We start from the raw sequence: 24,093 nt of genomic DNA on the forward strand, positions 1-24,093 counted from the left end.
CCTGGTGGCACCCAAATTTGGCTTCTATCGAAAGGTAATTTTATAAGGAAAATGTTTTTAATAGTCTCTAACTGTAGGCTGTAGCTAAAATCATTGAATAATTACAAATAGAAGTGGACACCCAGGGAAACTTCCGCTGTAAAATTATAGGCGCTAGTATCGTGCGTTGAATTAAAAAAGCAAATCCAACAATCCAAAAGCAAATCCAAATCCTAAACCGCTTATACATGTAGATAAAAGTTTACTTATTTCAAAAGGGGTAGATAGCCTAGAGGATTAGGTGAATGTCTGGCAAGTTTACCTGCTTAGGTTCGAATCTGACGGGAAATTGAGAATGTTTTTTTTTAATTTTTTTTTACATTACTAGAATAAAAATTAATTAAATTTGTCAAAAAAATCTTAGCACTGTGGATTGCTTACCGATTTTAAAATAATTTTTTTTAATTCAAAATCGTTGAGAAAAACGTATTGGTTTTTTTTTTATTGATTGATAATAAGAATTTTTAAAATTAGACGGATGTCTGTAAAACAAGAAGCTCAGCTTAAAAATAAAAATAATTTTCATGATTTTTTTCATTTGTTTATGTAGTACCTAATGGTACGTTAGTCTTATTGTAAAATTTATCTAATATTTTAAAAAAGAATTCCAAATACAATATTAAGAGGGGTTTGTATGTGGGAGTATAAGAAAAAATATATAACATTAAAGGTAGTTTCCTTTAACTAAGGCAATAAAAACAGTGTGTTATCAAATACAACAACAATTATTTATTATGCATAGTTAAATATATAAAAGCTTAACAAATAACAGGTACTTAGGTAATACATATATATAATCACAGAGTTAAAATGTTGGAAGTTATGTTTTTATTAAATTTTATTGAAATTTTTAGCATTTATGTAATATCTAAGGGCAAAGTTTAAAATGTAGTTTTTTTCAATATTTCTACAAATTCAAAATTAGGTTTTCCAAATCAACTAAAACTCTGGTGTGATAGCGCACTAATGGAAAGTTTAGATAAATACAAAATCATTATGTAGTGCACATATCCATACTTAAAAAATAATTTCCACGTACATACAAAAAAATGTTTTATAAATTGGATATGATTTTTAGTTTATTTATAATGATGGACGACTTTTAGTTTAGTTAAAACAGAGGACTTTTAGTTTAGTTAAAACAGAGGACTTTTAGTTTAGTTAAAACAGAGAAGTTTTAGTTTAGTTAAAACAGAGGACTTTTTAGTTTAGTTAAAACAGAGGACTTTTAGTTTAGTTAAAACAGAGGACTTTTAGTTTAGTTAAAACAGAGGACTTTTAGTTTAGTTAAAACAGAGGACATTTACATCAAGTTTTAAAAATTAATAAAATTTAAGTCAGCTTTTATGTTACCTTCCTGACACACAACTTAACCCATCAAAAAAACACCCTTTCACCAAAAATAATTTTAAGAACTTTATGAATCCTCTGTCCCTGCTTTACCTTAAATCTTCATCCCGAATTTCATCAGTGTAGCATGTTTTTTACATGGATTTTGGTTATATTTTACCTGTTAAAGTCAAAAAACAAGCACCCTTGTTTTTAATCGGCGATATTTTTTCTTTAAGCAATCGTATTGACTTTATTTTTATGTCATTAGATTCAGCATCAAAAAATACCTTGAATACATGTGTCATATGATGATATTCTACTAACAATTTTGTTCAGTGTATTTTTGACCTTCACCCCCTCCCTCTTGTCCGCGAAAAAACACCCTTCTACCCAACTTTTTTGTATAGACTTTTTTTGTTCTTATCCCAAAAGCAAACTTTTTTCCAAGTTTCATGAGTGTAAAAATTTTTTTTTTTATTTCTTGATTTAATGTACCTACTATTTTATCTGTACTATAAGACAATTTAAATTTATTTTTTATTAAAAAAAAAAATGTAAAAAAAAGAACAATTTCATTTCATACCTGTATTCGAACTCAGGCCGGTAGGAGCAAAAGGCATCTCCTTTCTCCTCTAGACTAATATGACTTTTCAATAAAAATATAAGCTCTTTGAAATGTATAATAATAATAATTATTAATTTTTTTATGAACGAATGATAGTTGAGGCGCAAACCTGTAGTTCATCTATCTTCCGGTACGTTATAGTCGCATGAGTAATCTGCGGTGTCACTTCTATTTGTAATTATTCAATGCTAAAATTATATACCTATACAAAAATATGAAAAAATCAAGCCATTTTTTTCTCTTTTCTTTAAATAATTATATAAAATAATTAACATCTTTAAAATTAATAATGTCTGCGATTTACAATAGACAAATGATGGCATCTTTACGGAAAAATAAAAGTCTATGATTTGGCTCAAGCAAAAAAAAATTACACAGCTTTAATTTCAGGGTATTTTCACCTCGTTTTTTATTCTTTCCACAACTTGTCCCTTTATAAAGCTCTAAAAAGTAAACTATACAAGTCCGATTTTAGTAATTCTTTCTGATTTTGATTCAGATTTTATTCTAAAATTTAGAAATACTATAGAAAATGTTCTCCGAGGTACTTAAAATTTTGGACTTTTTTCCGCAAAATCCCCAGTGTGCGGCGTTTTATAAAGACTATTTTTAAGTTTTATTTTAATCTAGGATGTTCAGCATTCAAAAAAATTCACCGAAAAATTGATGTTCTTCCCGTTATAGACCAGGGTCGATAATTTTTGAAACCAAATAAAATCATAGTAGGAAACCCATTGGAAACGAAGGAAAAATAAATTACGGGCGAGCCGAGTTCGGGAAGTGGGTGGGTTGAGTTTTTAATGGAAAAAATGGTATATCTCGTTTTACGGCAAAACTACAAATCCTAAAGAAAAAAGTTGTATGGCAAAGTTGTAGGTAATAAAAAGATCTACAACTTTTGTATCTACAATTTTTTCACATATCCTCAAAATTTATGTGAAAAAATCAAAAAACCGAGTTTTTGGTTTTTTATTTTTATCTTTTTCAAAAACAAAAATTTTTCGACGAAATTTGGTGAAAACTTACTTTATTATGTTTCAAATACACTGTAATTTATTTGATTTAAAATATTAATTTGTTCACCTTATTTTGACTTAATACCAAAAAAACACCCTAATTTTCAATCGAAAATTCACGTGTCAAAATATCAGCTTTTTTCAAAAAGTCGGTAGGCAATTCGTTCGTTAGAATGTCTATTTTCTGATGGTGTAAAAACTATTTTACATTAGTATACTATAGAACATGTTCTAGTAAAATTCAAAAAATGAAAAAAGCTTGAATTCGAAAAAAAAATTTTTATCATTGTTTACAATTTTGGCCTATTTATTCAAATTTACACTTTAATTACTCAAAAAACGTAAGATTAATCAATGTTACATGAAATCTTACGTTTTTTGAGTAATTAAAGTGTAAATTTGAATAAATAGGCCAAAATTGTAAACAATGATAAAAATTTTTTTTTCGAATTCAAGCTTTTTTCATTTTTTGAATTTTACTAGAACATGTTCTATAGTATACTAATGTAAAATAGTTTTTACACCATCAAAAAATAGACATTCTAACGAACGAATTGCCTACCGACTTTTTGAAAAAAGCTGATATTTTGACACGTGAATTTTCGATTGAAAATTAGGGTGTTTTTTTGGTATTAAGTCAAAATAAGGTGAACAAATTCATATTTTAAATCAAATAAATTACAGTGTATTTGAAACATAATAAGGTAAGTTTTCACCAAATTTCGTCGAAAAATTTTTGTTTTTGAAAAAGATAAAAATAAAAAACCAAAAACTCGGTTTTTTGATTTTTTCACATAAATTTTGAGGTTATGTGAAAAAATTGTAGATACAAAAGTTGTAGATCTTTTTATTACCTACAACTTTGCCATACAACTTTTTTCTATAGGATTTGTAGTTTTGCCGTAAAACGAGATATACCATTTTTTACCATTAAAAACTCAACCCACCCACTTCCCGAACTCCGCTCGCCCGTAATTTATTTTTCCTTTCATTCTTATCATATTCCCCTCCTTTTCCAATGGGGTTCATCCTACCATGATTTTTTTGTACTTTTTAATGCTTTTGAAGGCATCGGCACTGGTCTATTAGCCCAGCTTTTTCTTTAATTATGTTCGGGGATAGAGCTGTTTTTTCCATAAATTTTCTTTTTTCCTGAGGTGTTAAAGCTTCTATTGTACCTCTAGGCCAGTCATTATATACATTTGGAAATGCAAAATGACCGAGAAAGCTAAATTTTGGATATGTTGTAGAGGATGCTTAAAAAAGCTTAACTTGAAGTTTTCGACCAAGATTTCCTATGAGCTTTTTCCGCCATTTTGAAAATAAGGATAAAATTTTTTGACAATAACTCGGCTATCTGACGAGATGCGAAAATTTTACAAGAAGCTTTTTTGTAGCTTTTAACGAGTTCTACAATTTATGCATACACATTTTTTGTGTATCATGAACCGTTTTCGAGATATCGATTAAAAAAGTCAAAAATTTAGGACATGCCATTTGTTTTTTGACATAATCTATTTTTGGGTGATGAATATCGAAAAAATTATTAAAATCAAATTTGTGGACCACATTCAGACCTAAAATTTCGTATTTTTATATTTTTTTTGGACAAAAATTACGACTTCCAGTCGGCCGCAAAGTCGTTTAGTCCGCGCCCACCGCCAAGCAAGCCGCCCGTTCGGTTGTAAAAAAAACAATCATTCATGTTTTTTTTTTTAATATTTATATTATTATATCAGTAACACATACATAAAAAATGTATGTATTTATTTAATAAATAATGAGAAGAAGATGGTAATTGTTTTTTTTGTAACCTCAATTTTATTAACCCAAATTTTGTAAATACAGTATACCGGCTTTTTGTGTTGATTGTGCATTTGCTTCAATCTCTATATTATTTAGTTCATCAAAATTCGCATTTTTTTCAAAATGGCGGAAAAAGCTCATAGGAAATCTTGGTCGAAAACTTCAAGTTAAGCTTTTTTAAGCATCCTCTACAACATATCCAAAATTTAGCTTTCTCGGTCATTTTGCATTTCTAAGCCGTTTTTTCCGACATAATGACTGGCCTACTCCTTTGAAGTTTTTTCGTAGGAGGCACTGTTTTCAAAATAATTCCTCTCGAAAAGGTGAATTCATTCCATTCTTTTGGCAATTGTGATGAAACGTTTCATTTTTCCCTTATTCTTTCGCGCTCAGAACTTTTTTTAACAGATTTTGAATGAAAATCACTAAAAAATAACTTCATGATGCTTAATCTTCCAAATTTAATCAAATCAGCGCAATAGATCTCGACGAACTAACTAATTTAAGGTGTTCGTCTAATCATGTGAACCAAAAAAACTGCCTTTTTTCGTACATCAGAGACAAGAAGGAGTAAAAAGTACCGTTAACTTTAAAATAAATAAATTAGGTACTATTTAAAATAGTTATCCCGATTTTAACTATGAAAATAGTTAAAAAATTGTTAAAAATGACTATTTTAGATTTTAGACTTCTTTCTTCGCGGTTATTACACATGTTTAAATTTAAATTTTTTCGGACTTACCGCGATTATATTTTGTTATTTTAAAACGAATTAAATCGATTAAAATTATTTTCCCGACTTTTCAACAGGGTTACTCTTGTCGTGGTCACGGGTCGAAACGTCGGGAAAATAATTTTAATCGATTTAATTCGTTTTAAAATAACAAAATATAATCGCGGTAAGTCCGAAAAAATTTAAATTTAAACAAAATGACTAATTGTTTCTCTGTGTGTAGTTTCACACAATTATTATCTTTAATGGGGCACATAGGTTCAATTGATTAATAATACAGAGAATGCTTATAATTTTATATGTTTTCATATATGTACCTACTTATTTTATTTAACTCTACGTTTTTTAACTCAAATTACATTACATAACATTACATATTAATCTAATCCGAAGATAAATCTACGGACTAGACACACTACAGCTTGGGAATCGTAGTCCATTTGGCTGATACAGCACAAGACATTTATACAACAGAGAAAGACAAAGAATAGAAAGAACAACAGAAACACATATAACATAATATAGTTCAGTAAATGGGGAAAAATCCGACATATGTAAGTTGTGACGTCCGTCAGCTAAGTTTGGATGCAGTATTGAAGAGGGGCTTATCCTGAGTATAAATCTCAGTTTGCGTATTGTTTGGTCTTGTGGGGCATCCGCCATTTTGAAAAACGCATTAGTCTCAGTATCTCGAGACCGACTGGTCGGACAGAAAAATTTAAGATCGAAAATATAATAATCTATCTTTTTCTTTTTATGTTGTTTGTTTCCATATTTAATAGCTTATTTATTTTCAATTCTTTTTTATATTTTTTAATTACAAAATTACGGCTTAAATTACTCTTTTTCTAATTTACAAAAAATGTTTGTGTTCGTATAATCAAAACGGTTTTAGACAAAACATCGGTTTAAGGTTTTTAAAAATAGATGCTCCCAGATAGCCATTTTAATTTTGAAAAAAATCAACTTTTTGAATTTTTTTCTATGCCATTCGTTTGTCCTATATCCTATTTAAGAAAAATTAGTCAAAAAAAAACTTTTTGTAAAAAAGGTTTGAAGGTTTTCGGTGTGCTGAGTTCGAATCGGAACTCAGAAACAACTAATAAGCTCCCGTTTTTAAGATATAACCGTTAGAAAATGCAAACAACTTTTTTTCTCTTCGGACCTTATTCTTTTGTATTAGGAAAATTCTTTGAGCATATTTGACTTTGAAGAAGTATTACAAGCAAAATATAGGATGTACATAAAAAAAGTTAATTGATTATTACAGATAACATGTTTTGACTTCTTAATTTCAATAAAAATATAACTAATATTTATAAAATTATTTATGTTTTTCTAAGAAAACCAAAACAGGTCATATTGCGCACACTTGTCCCTTCGAAGGGGTAAGTGTGCGCAGGGTGTACGGTAAATGTGCGCAGGTACTTTTGCTTAGTAATCTAAATGAATATCTATACCCCCGCTCCCATACGATTTTCTCATTATTTTGATCCATGCTGTACACTGTGAAATTTTGATGCATTTTGAATATAACTAATATTTATAAAATTATTTATGTTTTTCTAAGAAAACCAAAACAGGTCATATTGCGCACACTTGTCCCTTCGAAGGGGTAAGTGTGCGAAGGGTGTACGGTAAATATGCGCAGGTACTTTTGCTTAGTAATCTAAATGAATATCTATACCCCCGCTCCCATACGATTTTCTCATTATTTTGATCCATGCTGTACACTGTGAAATTTTGATGCATTTTGAAGCATTTTATGCAAATATATATATTTTCAGTGGAATCCCATGCATTTGCATGCGCACACTTGCCCCCAAATTTTTGCGTACACTTACCCCAAATGCAGTTTTTTTTATTGTTTTTGATAAAATATTAATAAATAAATACTAAAAACAATAACATTTTAATTGGAACATAAAGTTTAAATAGTAAGTTCAATAAAAAAAACCAATTGACTTCACTTTAAGTCAAAGACAGGTCACTGTCAGAGTTTGAAAATTGTGAAAAATTTTAAGGAAAGTTTTTTTTCTTTTGCTTTTTCTCGAGACAACAGAAGCATAAATATAACGGACTTCGACGAAGATCAGATATCTAATTAATTGTACATCAGCAGAAATTTAAATTTTTACACTAGTTTCGAGAAAATAGCAATGCGCACACTTACCGGCTGCGCACACTTACCACGAACGACTCTAACTCCCAAAATCAAAATTTTACAGGAGAGACTAAAGAGTAGAGAGGCAACAGAGTAGTTGGGGAGTAACGTGCCGTGCAAAATTTGAATTTAAGTCTATTTAGAGTTTTCGAAATGACTTAAAATTTTCTGGGTTGCTCCACTGACATGTTTTCTAAAAAATGACGTTAAAAAGAAAAAAGATGGAGCTACGAGGTTACAGTGGCGGATCTAGGGGGGGGGGTCGTGGGGGTCATGACCCCCTCCCCCCCAAACCTCAGATGAAAAACAGAAAATTATAAGGCAAAAAGGTGGAAACGAGCTTTTAAACCATAAGAAGGGTTTCTTTATTGTTATGACTATGCTTTAGGAAGAATTCATGGGCAGTGGCGGATCAAGGGGGGGGGGGGGTCGTGGGGGTCATGACCCCCCCCAAAACCTCAGATGAAAAACAGAAAATTATAGGGCAAAAAGGTGGAAACGAGCTTTTATACCATAAGAAGGGTTTCTTTATTGTTATGACTATGCTTTAGGAATCGATTCATGGGCATATTAGCAAGAAGTCGTTTTTAATTGTAAATATATGTAATGGGGCCATGAAAAAAATTTTTTGTTTTCTTACACATTTTTCTAATGAAAACTTTTATGATTACATGTAACTATGCTTTAGGAATCGATTCATGGGCATATTAGCAAGAAGTCGTTTTTAATTGTAAATATATGTAATGGGGCCATGAAAAAAATTTTTTGTTTTCTTACACATTTTTCTTATGAAAACTTTTATGATTACATGTATCACGGTCCACGAACGCTCTATCATAACTACATAATCGCAATTACTTAATTTGATATTTTGGTTTAAGAAGATATACGCTTTTCTTTGTAAGAAACCTGTGTGGAGGCAATTTATTTCATCCTAAACATACCTGTGTATTTTTTAATTTGTACGTTTTTTGTGCGTTATTTATATCTTACCTATGACCGGGTATACGGTTTTTCAATTTTTGCATGGATGTACCTACATAAACTGATGGACAATTGTTTGTTCCATCACCCAAACATTTTATTTTATGTACGATATTTGATTTATCATTTTTAGAAAATTCACCTTTTAAATTTGAAAAAGTGAATTTCTTAAAACATTTAGATAGCTAAACGAACATTATCCTTGTTTAATAAGAGCATCTTGAAATCGATTCGAAAGATAAGGAATATACAAACAACTTCTGTACGAAAACTGTGTTGTATTTGTAACTAAATTTGGTTGAACCAATGGATTAAAATATTGGTACAATAATGTTTTTATTATATTTATTGGAAAAGAATTTGAAAGCAGAGTATCCATGATTTTGTTTATGTTATTCACTGATATCCAATACTCTGGTAATAAAAGTAAAATCAAAATACGACCTGTAGCCAACGAAGAAGATAACATTCATTAAGAAAAATATGGTGCAGGGAACTAAGTCCACGGGAACTTAGTCCACTGAGGGACTTCGTTCTCATTGAGTGGGAACGAAATCCACTTTAGTGAAGTGGTTTTCTTTCCCATTCAAGGTGGGATTGAATTCCACTCTCTAATGGGAACCTAGTACACACTCAAAAAAATTAAAAGAGAATTTATTTCCAACAACGATTTAATAACGAAAAACGAAAGTAATTAAATAAGCGTGATTGTTCGTAAAAGTACTTTTTAGTAAAAAAAAACGCGCAAGGGCATGAGTCCCGATTTTTCGGAATTTATGTCCCATTTTACTAGAATCCAATTCAGGACTTAGGTATGTCCCTCACTACTGAGACATAAGTGCCAAAAAAACAATTTCGGCACTCATTTCCCACATGTACTTTTTTTTTTATTTTTTCGTATAAGTACCTGAAGAGACAAGTTAATATGACCACTGCTGATGAAATAGTAGAACTGAAATAGTAGAACCGGTCTTGATTCATTTTTGTCGGTAGTCCAATGCAAAGCACAATTACAAGATGTTGAAAAACAAAAAAGAAGTTGGCAAACTTAATGGTTAGTCGAAATAGCATCGTGACAAAATAAGATCATGGAAAGTGAAAGTTTTTTCGAAAATATTTTTGATATGTATTCTTTTTAGGTTAATAACAGGGTGAAGTGAAAAAACTTTTGCTCACATGAGAATCTTTCTAATTCGTTCAACCCAAACGCGAAGCGGAAAAAAATTTTGCCCAGGGGAGAATCAATTTTGAGGTGTGAAAATTGAATTTTTATTTTGAATTGAATTGAATTTTTATTTTCACACCTCAAAATTGATTCTCCCCTGGGCAAAATTTTTTTCCGCTTCGCGTTTGGGTTGTACAAATTAAAAAGATTCTCATGTTAGCAAATGTTTTTCCGCTTCCCGTTTGCCAAATTATAACACTTCACTAACACACAAACATTTGCGTCTGCCTGGCGATCTAACATTACCTAAACAGAGGAACGAACTAGCGTTAGCGGCCATTGTTGGCGTCTTTTTAACTAACTGAAACCTTGCCTGGGTCGCTTCATGGGTTCTCAGTATTTTCAATCCCTTTTCTCTGTCCCGCTCACGTAACTTCGTTGCTCCGCTAAGGGTATGTAAAGTCGCCAGCCAATAACAACACTTTTTTAACTAAGCTGTGCCTTGTCCCGTGGATGTTAATTCCAAATTAAATGGAACTAACATCCAATTATCCAGTCATATTAAAAACTCGCGACTCTTTTTCTTCTTATTTAACTTCTTCTTGGTGAAATGGGAATTAAGTTAACATTCAGAGGGAACGAAAACCACACGTTTTTTTCCGGAATTAGATTCCCACCTAGCATGGGAACTTACTCCACTTTACTAAAGTGGGTTTCGTTCCCACTGAGTGGGAACTAACTACCTCAGTGGACTTAGTTCCCGTGGACTTAGTTCCCCACACCGAAAAATATATATTGTTTAAATATCAATTTTTCGAAAACGGGACATATTTGTCAAGTCTTAGTTTTAGGCTGTGTTTTATTTTTCTCGTGAACCAGATCAGGGGTCGAATTACGGCACACGATTACGATCATATGTCAACGTTTTGACTATTTCTGTCTCTTTTTAATTATTAGAAAACGATAGGGACACATAGCAACCATTCGTTAACGAACGTATGCCGTAATTCGACCCCAGATCATTGTTTTTATTTACGAAACACTAACAAAACACAATCCTGATTTTATTGTAAGCTATCTTGCGGCTAAAATTGACTCGTGAAAAGTCGACATTACCTACTTTCCCAATTTTCTTTCTTTATTTTCAGTTTCTGATTATAAATTAAAAAAATACATTTATTCTTCTGCAAACAATTTATACTTTGGAGATAAAAGTTTAACCGGCTCCCAGAGCAGGGTAAATGTATTCTAAAAAAATTAGCTTAATTTAAGCTCCGAAACAAAATCCTCTCGAAAATACATTTGATCTAATAATTTGGATAGAATTTTGTAGGTAAGTTAAAATTTAGCATATATTTTGAGCACTTGACCATTTTTTTGATTATTTTGGAAGTAAGTTTTTTTAATTCTGTGACCCCCCCAAACCAAATTTCTAGATCCGCGCCTGTTCATGGGCATATTAGCAAAAAGTCGTTTTTAGTTGTAAATCTAGATTCCATGAAAAAAAATTTTGATCTTACACATTTGTTTAATGAAAACTTTTAAAACCTGAAAAATCATATAATTTTCTATGGTATAATAACTATTACATGATTACATGTAGCCGATCCCGATCCACGAACGCTATATCATAACTAAACGCAATAACATAATTTGATATTTTGGTTTAAGAAGATATACGCTTTTCTTTGTAACAAACCTGTGTGGAGGAATTGTATTTCATCCTAAACATACCTGTGTATTTTTTAATTTGTAAATTTTTTTCTTTTTAAAATCTAACTTTTGTTTTCAAAGATCACATTTCTCAAAATGCGTATTAAACATATAATTATACTATTTTTACACGGTACTTTTTTATAGAAAAAAATATTTATGGTTTGATGTTTCAGCAAAAAAAAAATAATGATGCTGAAAACATCACTCTTGGAAACATCGATATATCGAAATTTCAAAGTTTTTTTTTTAAGTGAAGCGCACCAGGCGAGTTCTACCCGAAACACGATTGGGGAAGAAAAACATTTCTGAATTATTTTCGTACTTTAAGTACAGTTGAACCATAAATTAAAGTACCTTCCACGTAAGAAGTTTGTAAAAATATAAGTAATTTTCTCCAAACCGTTCCCTGCGATTTTGATAAAAACATCCGACTGCAATCGCAATGTCAAATGTAGTAGGTATGGTTAACGTTGATTTTGAAAAAAAAATACATTTGAAAATGATGGCCTTCAACGAAAAATCATTCCGAAAAACAGTTAAATCAACTAGGTTTAAGATTCACACAGTGTAGAACGGTTATTAACTTTTAAATTTGTTCAAAATGAAAACCTCAATAATTTCAACGAAAGCTTTGATTGTATTAATTAAAAATTAACAGTCTCATTTATTAGATTTCACTAAACCGCTCTAAACAGCTTCATAGTTATACAATGCATAAGGTTTTATGTAGCCTTTATGCAACGTTACATAAATTTTAATTTATAAAACATTTTCCTATCCATTATAGTCATGCTAGGTTTGAGTCCAAATAAGTACTAAAACTGGAAAATTAGTATTTTTAATCACGACAAACAACTCCATCTGTCGATGAAATAACTCCATCTGCTCCGAAAATAAACAAAAAATTAAAACAAAACAAAAAAAAAAAAAAAAACGTGAGCGAAAGTTCTCGATGTCATACCTATGAGGAAGAAAATCTCTAAAAAAAAAACAACACATTTCCTCATTTGTTTCACTAGATAACAAATTTTTCACATGCAAATATTTGTAATCCAAAAAAAGTACACCAATAAAAAGATATTACATAGGTACATCGAACATGAATCAATTTCTATGTAAAAAAAACAAGACGCAAAATGAAAAAGAATAGAGAATACACCACAAAAGTTTGTTAGGAAAAAATTTCAAAAAAAACACAATTTCTTATTTTTTGTTTTTATTCATTTCAAATAAATCAAATCAAATGCCAAAAAATGAGTTCTTCAATTAAAAGAAAAATATACAAATGATTGCTGTTTTTTTTTCTTTTTTTTTTTGATGTGATTTTCAAATGACATTTGAGTAAAAAATATTCTTATTCAGGCTCTAAACAACCTTAAAACGCGTTTAGCTTATACAACTTCTATGCAACGTTGCATAAATTTTATAAATACCAATTTTCTGTTTAAAAACATTATAAAGAGTGTATAGTGTAATGCACTATCTATACTACGTTTATAAATTAGGCTGTAAATATAGAAAAATTAATTTTTTGTAATAAGAAAAAAATATATCTTTTTTAAATATCAATTTTTCGAAAACGGGACATATTTTTTTCAAATCTTAGTTTTAAGCCGTATGTGAATTTGGTTAAATACTTAGCCGAGGATAAGTTTTTGACATTTGTATCTATGTCTGTTGAATAAAGAATTTATCTTGGGCTTTATTTAGCTATGAAAATTGGGATACATTTTTGAAGTGGCTAAATACTTTCTTAGTTGCAAAACAAAAGAATTAATGGTGTTTAAAACATTTATAAATATTAACAATTTACAAACTTCCACGAAGCGTTGACCGGTGAATTTTATTTTTGCGTTTACATTCACTTATAATTTTTTTTTTCATCACCAATAAAAGCTGTGTTTTATTTTCCTCGTGATCCAGATCAGATCATTGTATTTATTTGCGAAACAATAACCAAACAAAATCCTGTTTTTATTGCAAGCTATCGTTCGGCTAAAATCGACTCTTGAAAAGTTAGCATTACTTTCCCAATTTTCTTTCTTTAAGCCTAGTAGGTATGCTGGATTTCGTTGACGAAATATAGTATGGAAAATTTCTTTTAAAAAATTTAGTTTAATTTAATTCTCTCGAAAATACATTTGATCTAAGATTTTGGATAGAATTTTGTATGTTAGCTAAAATCTAGCATATATTTTGAGCACTTGACCATTTTTTTGATTATTTTGGAAGTAAGCTTTCTTAATCTTGTGACCTCCCCAACCACCAAACCAAATTTCTAGATCCGCGCCTGCGAGGTTACCTTATCAGGCCGACGAAATATGACATTTTTTTCCCATAAAACCATCTCCGAAAGTTGCTACCACGATTCTTATTCTTATGTTAGTCTTTCTTAGCTTTTACCAAAATGTCTGACTTATGAATGTTTTTTGTGGACCCATCTTGCCACAATATGCACTTAAATTATGCGTTTTCAAATGCATATTACGGTCAGAAGGCAACCATTAGGTAAACCGTTTTGAACTTAATTGTTTCGTATTGTGGAAGAAAATTCAATCATATCGAATCATTTTTTTCTAAGTATCATAATTATTTAAGAAATTGATTTGTTAATGTAGGTATCTAGTTTATTTTGGAATTTGCTCAGTAGGCTCTGCAAGAATTTTGAATCCTATACATACATCCAAATCAACAATATCAACCACAGATCCACATTATGGCTGTGTCCATCATGTATCTAAATTTAACATAAAAATAAGCAAACAGCGCAGCGGCATTTAAAAAATAATCTTGGGTTATGGCACATCATCTTAGGGTATTTTTCGATGCTGAATCTTATGGAACTAAAACCAAGACAATCTGAGTTCCCTAAAATAGTTTTGCATTAAAAAACACTTTGTAACTTGAAATTCAGAATCGTGATACCAATAACCATGGATGGTTTTATGAAAAAAAAAAAAAACATTATTGGATATTCAAGATTTTTATTACATTAAGCATGTAGTATGCAAGCAGTTTTTATCTTATCTTAAAACAAAATTGTTCACCAGATTTTGAACCAAGAAAACTTCAACGCAACGGATTCTATGGGTTGGGCCCTTCAAGCTTTTTTTTTGTTTGGGTTTCCTTCACAAAACAAGCAAAGCACCTGCTTAATTGTGCATTTGCAAGAAATTAACTATAGGTACGTACCTACCTACACTTCCCCGCTGTGAACACTTGCCTCGTTCGACTATAGGTAGGTATGTTATATAGGTACTAGGTAGCAGTGGCGTATTGAGGGGGGGGGGGGCTCAGGGGGCTCAAGCCCCCCCCCCAAGCCTCCAAGACAATGTTATTATTTACCTGATTTCTTCATAATGTACATGATTAACTGAAACTTGTTCGTAAATCTTAGAGATTCAGAGGCAGCTCAGATGTTTGAGCCCCCTCCAAATTCTGAAAGGGCTGTTTGTGTTTGTTTGAGTAAGGGCCTTAGCTGCCGTTGAGGGTTGGGATACATTTTTTTCGGATTTTATTCCAATTCGAGTTTGAGCCCCCTCCAAATTCTGAAAGGGCTGTTTGTGTTTGTTTGAGTAAGGGCCTTAGCTGCCGTTGAGGGTTGGGATACATTTTTTTCGGATTTTATTCCAATTCGGAATTCTACAAATCTTTTTTTTCGGTATTTTGGCGTCGAATTACATCACCGTTAAATTTTGTAAAACTTCTTATGCAAACTCTAAACACCGTATTTTATCGTCTTCAGTATATTTACTTTTTTTTTTAAATAATATTTTTCTCAAAGATAATAGAAATTTTTGGTATCTTAAAATCTTAGTGGTCAACATAACTAATGGGTTCTTTAAAGAAATTCCAGTTTGCGCTTCTGAAAAATAGTTTTTCACACTTTCACGTTCTGCATTTCACTTTTTGCGCATTCACTTGCCGATAGTGAAATTAAATGTTCTGCATTTTTTCATTAATTTTGAATCTGCAATCCTTGGACAAAATTTGTTGTTAATTTATTTATATAATAATTTTTCACTGCCTCTATGTTTGCACCTCATTCGCTTTACACTTTACCTAATTAATTTTTATTTGAGTATTTACAAATTGCAATAATATCGCCCATGTTCTGCATTTCACTTACATACATATTTGATATGTCTCGAAAAATGTGTCTACTTATTTTTTCTTTTAAATTCTGCTTTTTTTCATTAAAAATGTAAATAAAATTGCATCCATGCAACAAAATAAAAATGGATGATACTTCAGTTTTGACAGTTCAAAGCATTTACGAAGTGAAATTGAAAAGTGATTTCAATTCACTTTCGGTTTTGAAAAATTTTCCAGCCCCCAACAAATTTTTTTCTGGATACGCCACTGCTAGGTAGGTACATACCTACCTAACTACCTACTTATGTATGTACCTATATATTATGCGTACGACACGCGGCGCGGTTCCTATGCGTGTTTTTGGTTGTTTTTTTTTTATCGATTTATTACTAAAACTATTCCAAATGATCATAGCACTTTAAATCAATTTTACAACAAAAAAAAATATGTAGGTACCTATGAAACAACAACAAAACTTTGTCAGATGATGAGGAAGTGTCTACCTAGCTACCTACCTATCTACTTATATATTATGTATGTGCTATGTGCAAAGCGCAAAACAGGGTTAAGTGTGTGGGTATGGAAGCATTTGATGGTACCTAGGTATCAAAAATTAAAAAAAGACAATAGGTATAAAAAAAAATTCAATGAATGAAAAGAAGAAAATCAGGGAATTGGTATGTATCAATTCAATTAATTGAATAATTTTGCGCTAAGGAAAATATAATTTTCTTGCTTAAGCACCTAGAATCAGAACAAACCAACACAGAGCCGAGCAGTTTTTTCTATTAGATTCTACAAACACAACAAAATAAATATTTGTCCAAAGACAACTCACCAATCAAAAATTATCGTCATGTACATAATTTAGTCTGAGTCTGCCATTACAAGAATCTAAAAAAAGAGAGGAGAACGCTGAAATTCCCTTTGGAAAATTCCCAGTATTTTCAATAGAAACCACGCCCATAATTCACTCAACTATATTTTGATTGTAAATATTTTCTCCATGTTTTCTTGGTTGGTTCTTGGTTGTTCATTTCTTTTGCTCTTTTGGATTCTGGTGATTTGAATTAAATGCTGATAATTGTGTTCATATTTCATCGTTCATGGTCTTCGTTGCATGATAGGTAGATAAGAAAAAGAAAGAGTTGGTGCGATGTGCGAAAAATTTAAAAGAAAAAGTTAAAGTGTGATTGTAATTAGGAAAATTGGAACAGGTAGTCTCAACAAAACATTTTTTTTTTCTTTTGAGATATGTAGAATGTATGTAGGTAGATAGGTATGCCCTTTTTCTGACAACGGATCTACCATGGCATAGTATACAAACACCTTCCGTTTGATGTCTCTGGCGTAAGGCAAAGTGAATCAAATGATATGATTTTCTGAGCGTTTCAGGACGGTACTGCGGGTGCGGCACGCGCTTTTTACCATAATCCTCTTAAGCCAGAACTACGTATAATTGGAGGCAGAGTCGTCGGAAGGGGTGTGCGGAGTGTGCCCCCGCACACGGCCCCGCGCTTAGAGGGGCCCCGCGGGCGCTAAATGAAAATGTCTCAGAAATAATAAAATCCGAAAAACCATGTCTCTTCTCTTTATTCAAAACAATCAAATAATTGAAATTGGCTTCTTTCCACTCGATTTCCATAATTGAATCATTTATTTTCAAAACATGATAAGTCCATGATTTCAAATTTTTCAGGGGAAGTGTAGCAAAATGTATAAAAAATATATTTTGTAGAACTTTTACCTAGCTACAGAATATCGTTTTGGTATTTACTTTTTGGACCGATTGTTTAAAAGATAAAAAAGAAAAACGATTTTGGACTTATCATACTTTGAAAATAAACGAATGTGAAATTAGTTGTAATACAATTTTTTTAAAGCCTCAGTCTATCAAACAATTGCATTTGGGAATAGAATATAATGTTTCGAGTAGTTATTTTACTTGAAAGACGCTTTCAACTTAAGATTTTGAGTCAGTAGTCAGCTTCTTTATGCGTAGTCAATTACTCATAAAAAAGTTGCTGTTTATTGTCAAAAGATGATGAGTCCGTCAAAAGTAGGAAAGAAAAAAAAGTTAAACAATTTAAGATTATTGTTTGTTTTTTTTTTTTTCTCAAGTGAAGCAGATAATTAGTTTGCCAAGCAATTTGGATTATCTAAAATTTTGCTTTTAAAGTTCCCAATTGAATTTAAAACTCAATGAAATGAATACCTACATTTTTTGTTATAAAATCTCAGTGATAAAAACAGTTTTTTTTTTTCTAAACTAAACTTTATTTCCCTTAAAAAAAATTCTTTGCTCGCATAGGGTAAAGGCACTAGTATCCGGACAGTTGAGGTACTTTTGAACTTTGACGTCGAATAGTTTTATTGCTGTTCAAGCTTTAGCAAATATTTTGGTATTTTCTTAAAGTTTGGCATTTTTGTAATAATGTTACATTCACATAATTTTTAAATAAAACATTTTAATAGGTATTTAAAAATAAAAATAATAAAAAAAGTTCGATTTGCACTAGTGTCCGGACGCAAAATTTAGTTTCCGGACAAATTTATTTCAGTATCCGGACACGATAATTTTGTATGAATTTATGATTTAATTAAAGTCTTTTAAGAAACACTTGTTTTACTTGGAAAAAACCAACAATGTTCTCAAAGGAATTGAACTTTTATTATGGTCGTGTTAAATTGTTCAGCAAGAATATAGGACACCTTATTGACCATAAACATATAAAAATAAAACAAAACAAAAAACAAAAAAGATTTTTCTTTTATAATATTTTAATTTTTTATTGAATGCATTTCAAACCAACTGTGGTTCATCATCAGCAATACACTAATTTGACAAAAAATAAAGAAGAAAGAAAGTACAAAGCAAAAAAGAAGAAATTGAAGAAAAGCTTTACATATAACAATTAGAGTTCATAAACCGGGAAACAAAATGCGACACATTGTTTCAAATATAAATTCACCCTCCGTCAAAATATCCAAATGGCTAGTAAGTGATATGAAAAAATACCCATTACAAAGTTTTTCAGTGAACAATACTTTTGACTTTGTGGAAAAAATTAAGAACATCTTAATTGAAGAAGACGAAATCATGATTTCATTCGATGTCGAAGCTCTGTTTCCGAGTATTCCTATCCCTGAAGCTTTAACTGCCCTTCAAAAACACCTTGAAAAGTTTGAGATAGAGGAAAACAAAAAACAAACATATTTAAAAACAGCTAAAATATGTATGTCTCAAAACTTTTTTCAGTTTAGGAATAACTTTTACATAATTGAAACTGGAACAAGTATGGGAAACACTTTGTCCCCACTAATAGCGGAAGTTTTCATGTCGTCGTTCGAAACAAATTTGAGCGAAAGAGGATTACTCCCTAGAATTTGGTTTCGGTATGTAGATGATGTTTTTGCGGTGATAAAAAGAGGTGAAATCGATTCGGTTTTAAACATCCTAAATTCAGAGTTCGATTCCATTAATTTCACTTTTGAATCTGAAGAAGACAAAAAACTAAATTTCTTAGACTTAACCCTGTCAAGAAAAAACGGACGAATTGAATTTGCCATATATAGGAAACCAACAACAACAAACAGATACATCACGAGCGACTCATACTCCCCGATTCAACACAAACTCGCTGCCTTTCATTCAATGGTCCATCGCCTATGTAAACTACCACTTTCAATTGCAAACTATACCACTGAATACAACTTATTGAAAGATATTGCTGCCATCAATGGATACAATCCATTTATTATAGATCAGTTGATAAATAAACACACTAAAAAACTTAAAAAATCAGAATTAACAACTCTATACAAACAAAATAAACAACTTCACGACAACAACAACACAGAAAGAACATCGATGACGTATTTTCCACCAATCACAAATAAAATGCACACAAAATTAAAACAACAAAATATAGAATGCGTCTACTCAAGTAATGGCAAAATAAAAAATATGCTTGGTTCAACTAAAGACAAATCCCCAATTGTCAACAAATCGGGAATATATGAGATCAAATGTGGAGACTGCGATGCTGTTTACATCGGTCAAACAAAACGAAGCATTGGTGTCCGATTCAACGAACATTCGAATCATATAAAGTACAACAGACCCGAAAAATCCTCCGTCGCTGCTCACGCCCTCACCAACAACCACTTCAATGTAAGATTAGAAGATGTTAAGCTCATAAAGCACGTCACGAACAACCGCAGACTTGATGCCTATGAAAGTCTTTACATCAACAACAACAACAATGCCATGAATAGTGATAATGGCAATATTATGTCACCTTTGTTTAACCTAATCTAAATGTTCTCTTTTACTCTAATTGTTATATGTAAAGCTTTTCTTCAATTTCTTCTTTTTTGCTTTGTACTTTCTTTCTTCTTTATTTTTTGTCAAATTAGTGTATTGCTGATGATGAACCACAGTTGGATTTGAAATGCATTCAATAAAAAATTAAAATATTAGGGGTGTTTTTTTGGCAAAGCTATCCGCAGTAAGATTTCCCAAATATCAACATTGACCAAAAATTCATATGCACGCACCAAGAGAAAGGAAAACATAAATTTAAACACTACATCAAATTTCTATCCGCAGCTTTGTTTAGCTTCTATTCCTATCGGCAGCTGCGTGTTGTTTTTGTAATGCATGTAAACGCCAACTGCGGATACGGATAGCAATGCCAAAAAAACACAGCTATTATAAAAGAAAAATCTTTTTTGTTTTTTGTTTTGTTTTATTTTTATATGTTTATGGTCAATAAGGTGTCCTATATTCTTGCTGAACAATATGAATTTATGGTTCTTTTTTTCTTTTTTACGAAATAAAACATCTTTTGTTTTTGAAAAATATATGAACATATAACTTTAATATACAAAAAAATTAATTGTTGAAAAATAACTGTTTGGAAGGTACTTTTAAAGGTTAAAATAGTTTTTAATAAAAGTTGATTGCTTATCAACAAAAAGGACACACTTACAGCTTATATTTGTTAAAAGAATTAATAATATACATTTCAGTTTAAAAAAAAATCCTATAAGAACTTTTTTTATTATGTACCTACCTACAAAACAAACGAAAATGAGTTCTTATAATAAGGGTAACAATCCACTTTTCTCAGTAAACTTTTCGTTAAAACAATTATAAATAAGGACTTAGGTACGTTTATGTTGAAAAGAGGTTCTTGGGATGAAATTGAAACTTCGTTCGGAACCGAAAGAATTGTCAAAATTGGTAGGCTTGGAGATAGATTGCAGCACGGAACGAATATTTCCAGATTTAATAATTAGGTACTGAAGGTGACAACAAAATTTAGGGGTCCTCATTCCTCAATAATATCACATTGTTACCACCATATCCATATTTTTCATTATTGCTTCATTTAAAAGTGGTGAAAAATTCAGTTTGGAGGTGCTTGGACTAAATCCAATCATGAATTGTTATCTCTCAAACAGATTAGAAGGGTTTAAAGACACTAACATTGACAGTATGATGTGAGTTGTGTTCGGTGGCAATGCGTGCAAAAAAACTAGATTTTTGGATCAAAATTCACTCAACTTTGGTGTTAAATGTGACTTATGTTCATCACAGGATGTTCCACTTTGTCATCAAGCAAGCGTTTGTGTCTGCAGTTTGCAACATAATCAAAAAAGGTTTCGCTACTCAGCCTAAGGAGGCTATACAGAGAAAATAACGAAGGGATAACTTAACTTCTGGTATATTTATCTAACATTATTTCTGGTACATTTAATTAATTTCTAATATAATTAACTATATTATGATTTTATATACCAGAAGTAAAGTTTTCCCTGGCGTGTTATGTTTTCTCATGGAAATAATTTTGCTAGTCTTTGGGTAGAGACAAAAACTGGTTTCATCACCAATTAATATCATACTCTAGTCATAAATGGAAATATGTTCCTGGTCAATACTTTTCAAATAATTTTAGAGCTATTCAAACTATTTTATAATGCTCTCTTGTCTAAAAACTGCTGTTCCTTGCCTGCTAATGTTTTCAGCTTCTCCCAAAGCTAGAATTGGATTTATATAAATCCTTGTATCCTCTATGGTCTTTGATATGTTTTTTGAATTCATTCTTTATAAGATAGCAAGTTTAAAAGTACAAAAACACTTCAAATTACATTAAAAACAAGGGTGTCCGGAAACTGAATCTACTTTTTCAGTATCCGGACACACATATTTTAACTTAGGTAACCCTGTCCGAATACTGAAACATTGACAGAGAAATGCAATTCTTTTGCATTAAAACCCAAAATATGTTCCAAACTACAATTTAAAAGCCTAAAGCGATTTTTCCTTTTCCCTCATAATTTCAGTATCCGGACACTGTGTCCGGGAACTAAAAAAAGTCTTAAATTTTAGTTTTAGTATCCGGACACTAAAAAATATAATAAAAAAAAAACTCTTTGACTATTTTATTAATAAATTATCAAAATGTACAGTGGCGTAGCTACCGCTGTATCAGCTGTATCCATGTAACAGGGCCCCCGAGATATAGGGGCCCCCAAAAAATTGTGTATTAAAAATTTTCTGATAACCAGTTTTTGTACATTGTGTCTTTGAGATAGATTTTTTTGTGTCTCAAAAAAATAATGTAAGTAACATTTTACAAACCTACGATTATTGTGTTTGAAATAATTATAAATCTTGTTTCCAAACTCCTTCAGAATCAGAATGAACACAATGACTAAGAGAAAGAAAGAATTTTCTTTTGGGAAGTGAGACATGTTTTTAAAAGTAAAAGCAGGAACATAACATGAGTTGGCAGAAGTAATTAAGTAAGAATTTCAAATTCGGAATCGTATTTTAAAGTCAACGCTTACTATTGCCGCCTGGATATTTCGATGGGTCAAAATCAACAATGATTTTAGTGCCTTCGTGACCTGAATAATGTGTTCGACACATTAGAAGCAGATAAACTATTTCCGTTGATTTAATAAAACAAGGATCAACAAAATTGGTAGAAAAAAACCTCCTGTTTTTAATTTTTTTTTGTTTGTCAGTAATTGTAGCTTTTACGATGCGCTTTTGTAGCTCAAATCTTTTTTAAATATTTAAGGTTTTATAAATTCAAGTTAGAGCTCAAAAGTAAGCTTTCATAATACAAAAAAACTCAAAATTCTAAAAATTTTTACACCGAGATTAATCGCTTACATCCCCGATTTTGTAGAAAACTATCCGAGCTACAAAATCGATGTTTTAGCATTTCATCTGGATTTCAAATTCAAATTTCTACCAAAACAATTTTTTTTAATTTCGCATTTTTTGGACTTTGAAAGGTGTCTTTTGAGCTAACTTTGATTAACAAAAACATTTTATGCAACAAATTCTCATTTAACTAGCTACAATTTCTGGGGAAATGTTTTTTTTATTCCGCCATAAGGCTAAATTATTGGTTATCGAAGTGTATATTCTTGTTTAAAATTTATCTGAGGTTTGTTGACCCTTCCGGTTACCAGGACAGCTGAAAAATCATTTTTCAAACCAAAATAAAAAATATCTCATAACATCTATGGGACATTGATGGTTATCGGACTTATCGATTTTATCCATAAAAGCGAAAAATCTTGATCTTGTTCAGCTATGGAAGATTTAATCAGCGAATTTGCTGAAAGACAAGGAAAGTACTACTTTGAAAAGTTTTGGTGCAATGAAAATTATTGAACTAAGTGTTTTAGTTTAAAAAAAAGCTTGTTAAGCTGTGTCCAATAGCCCAGTAAGAGTAGATGAAAAATTTTCAAAGAAAGGAACAAATTTGTAACAGGCTGATCTTTATATACAGCTTGGTATTAGGATGTTTTACAATTTGTGAAAATTCCTGAAGTTTCCTTTGTCTGCTAGTCCCGTTATAAGGGGTCAAAGCTCACTACATTTTTTATTTCAACAAACTGTAAGTTTTAGACAAAAATTACGTTCTACAAAATTGTAGCTGAGGTTATTTTATAAAAAATTGTCTTATAAAGTTTTCTTTGTATCACCTACCGTTTAGAAATAACAACATGTGAAACTATCCCATGTAATTTGATTAAAATAACAAATGTAAAATATCAAGAAAAACATATGAGAGTTTGGAGTGATATAATTTCTAAACGGTGCGTGATACAAGAAAACTTTATACAGCATTTTTTTGTTAAATAACCTCAGCTACAATTTTGCGGAACATAATTTTTGTCTAAAACCTACCGTTTTAAAAATAAAAAATGCTGTGACCTTTAATTCCTTATAATGGGACTATAGGACAGACGAAACTTCAGGACTTTCCACAGATTGTAAAATACCCTAACACCAAGCTGTATACAAAAAATTAGCCTGTTACAAATTTTTTCCTTGAAAAAAATCTATTTCTCCGGGGCTATAATCTGAGATGGAAGGGCCCCCAAAAA

This window comes from Episyrphus balteatus, chromosome 2 (genome assembly GCF_945859705.1).
Source record: "Episyrphus balteatus chromosome 2, idEpiBalt1.1, whole genome shotgun sequence".
NCBI classification, from domain to species: Eukaryota; Metazoa; Arthropoda; class Insecta; order Diptera; family Syrphidae; genus Episyrphus; species Episyrphus balteatus.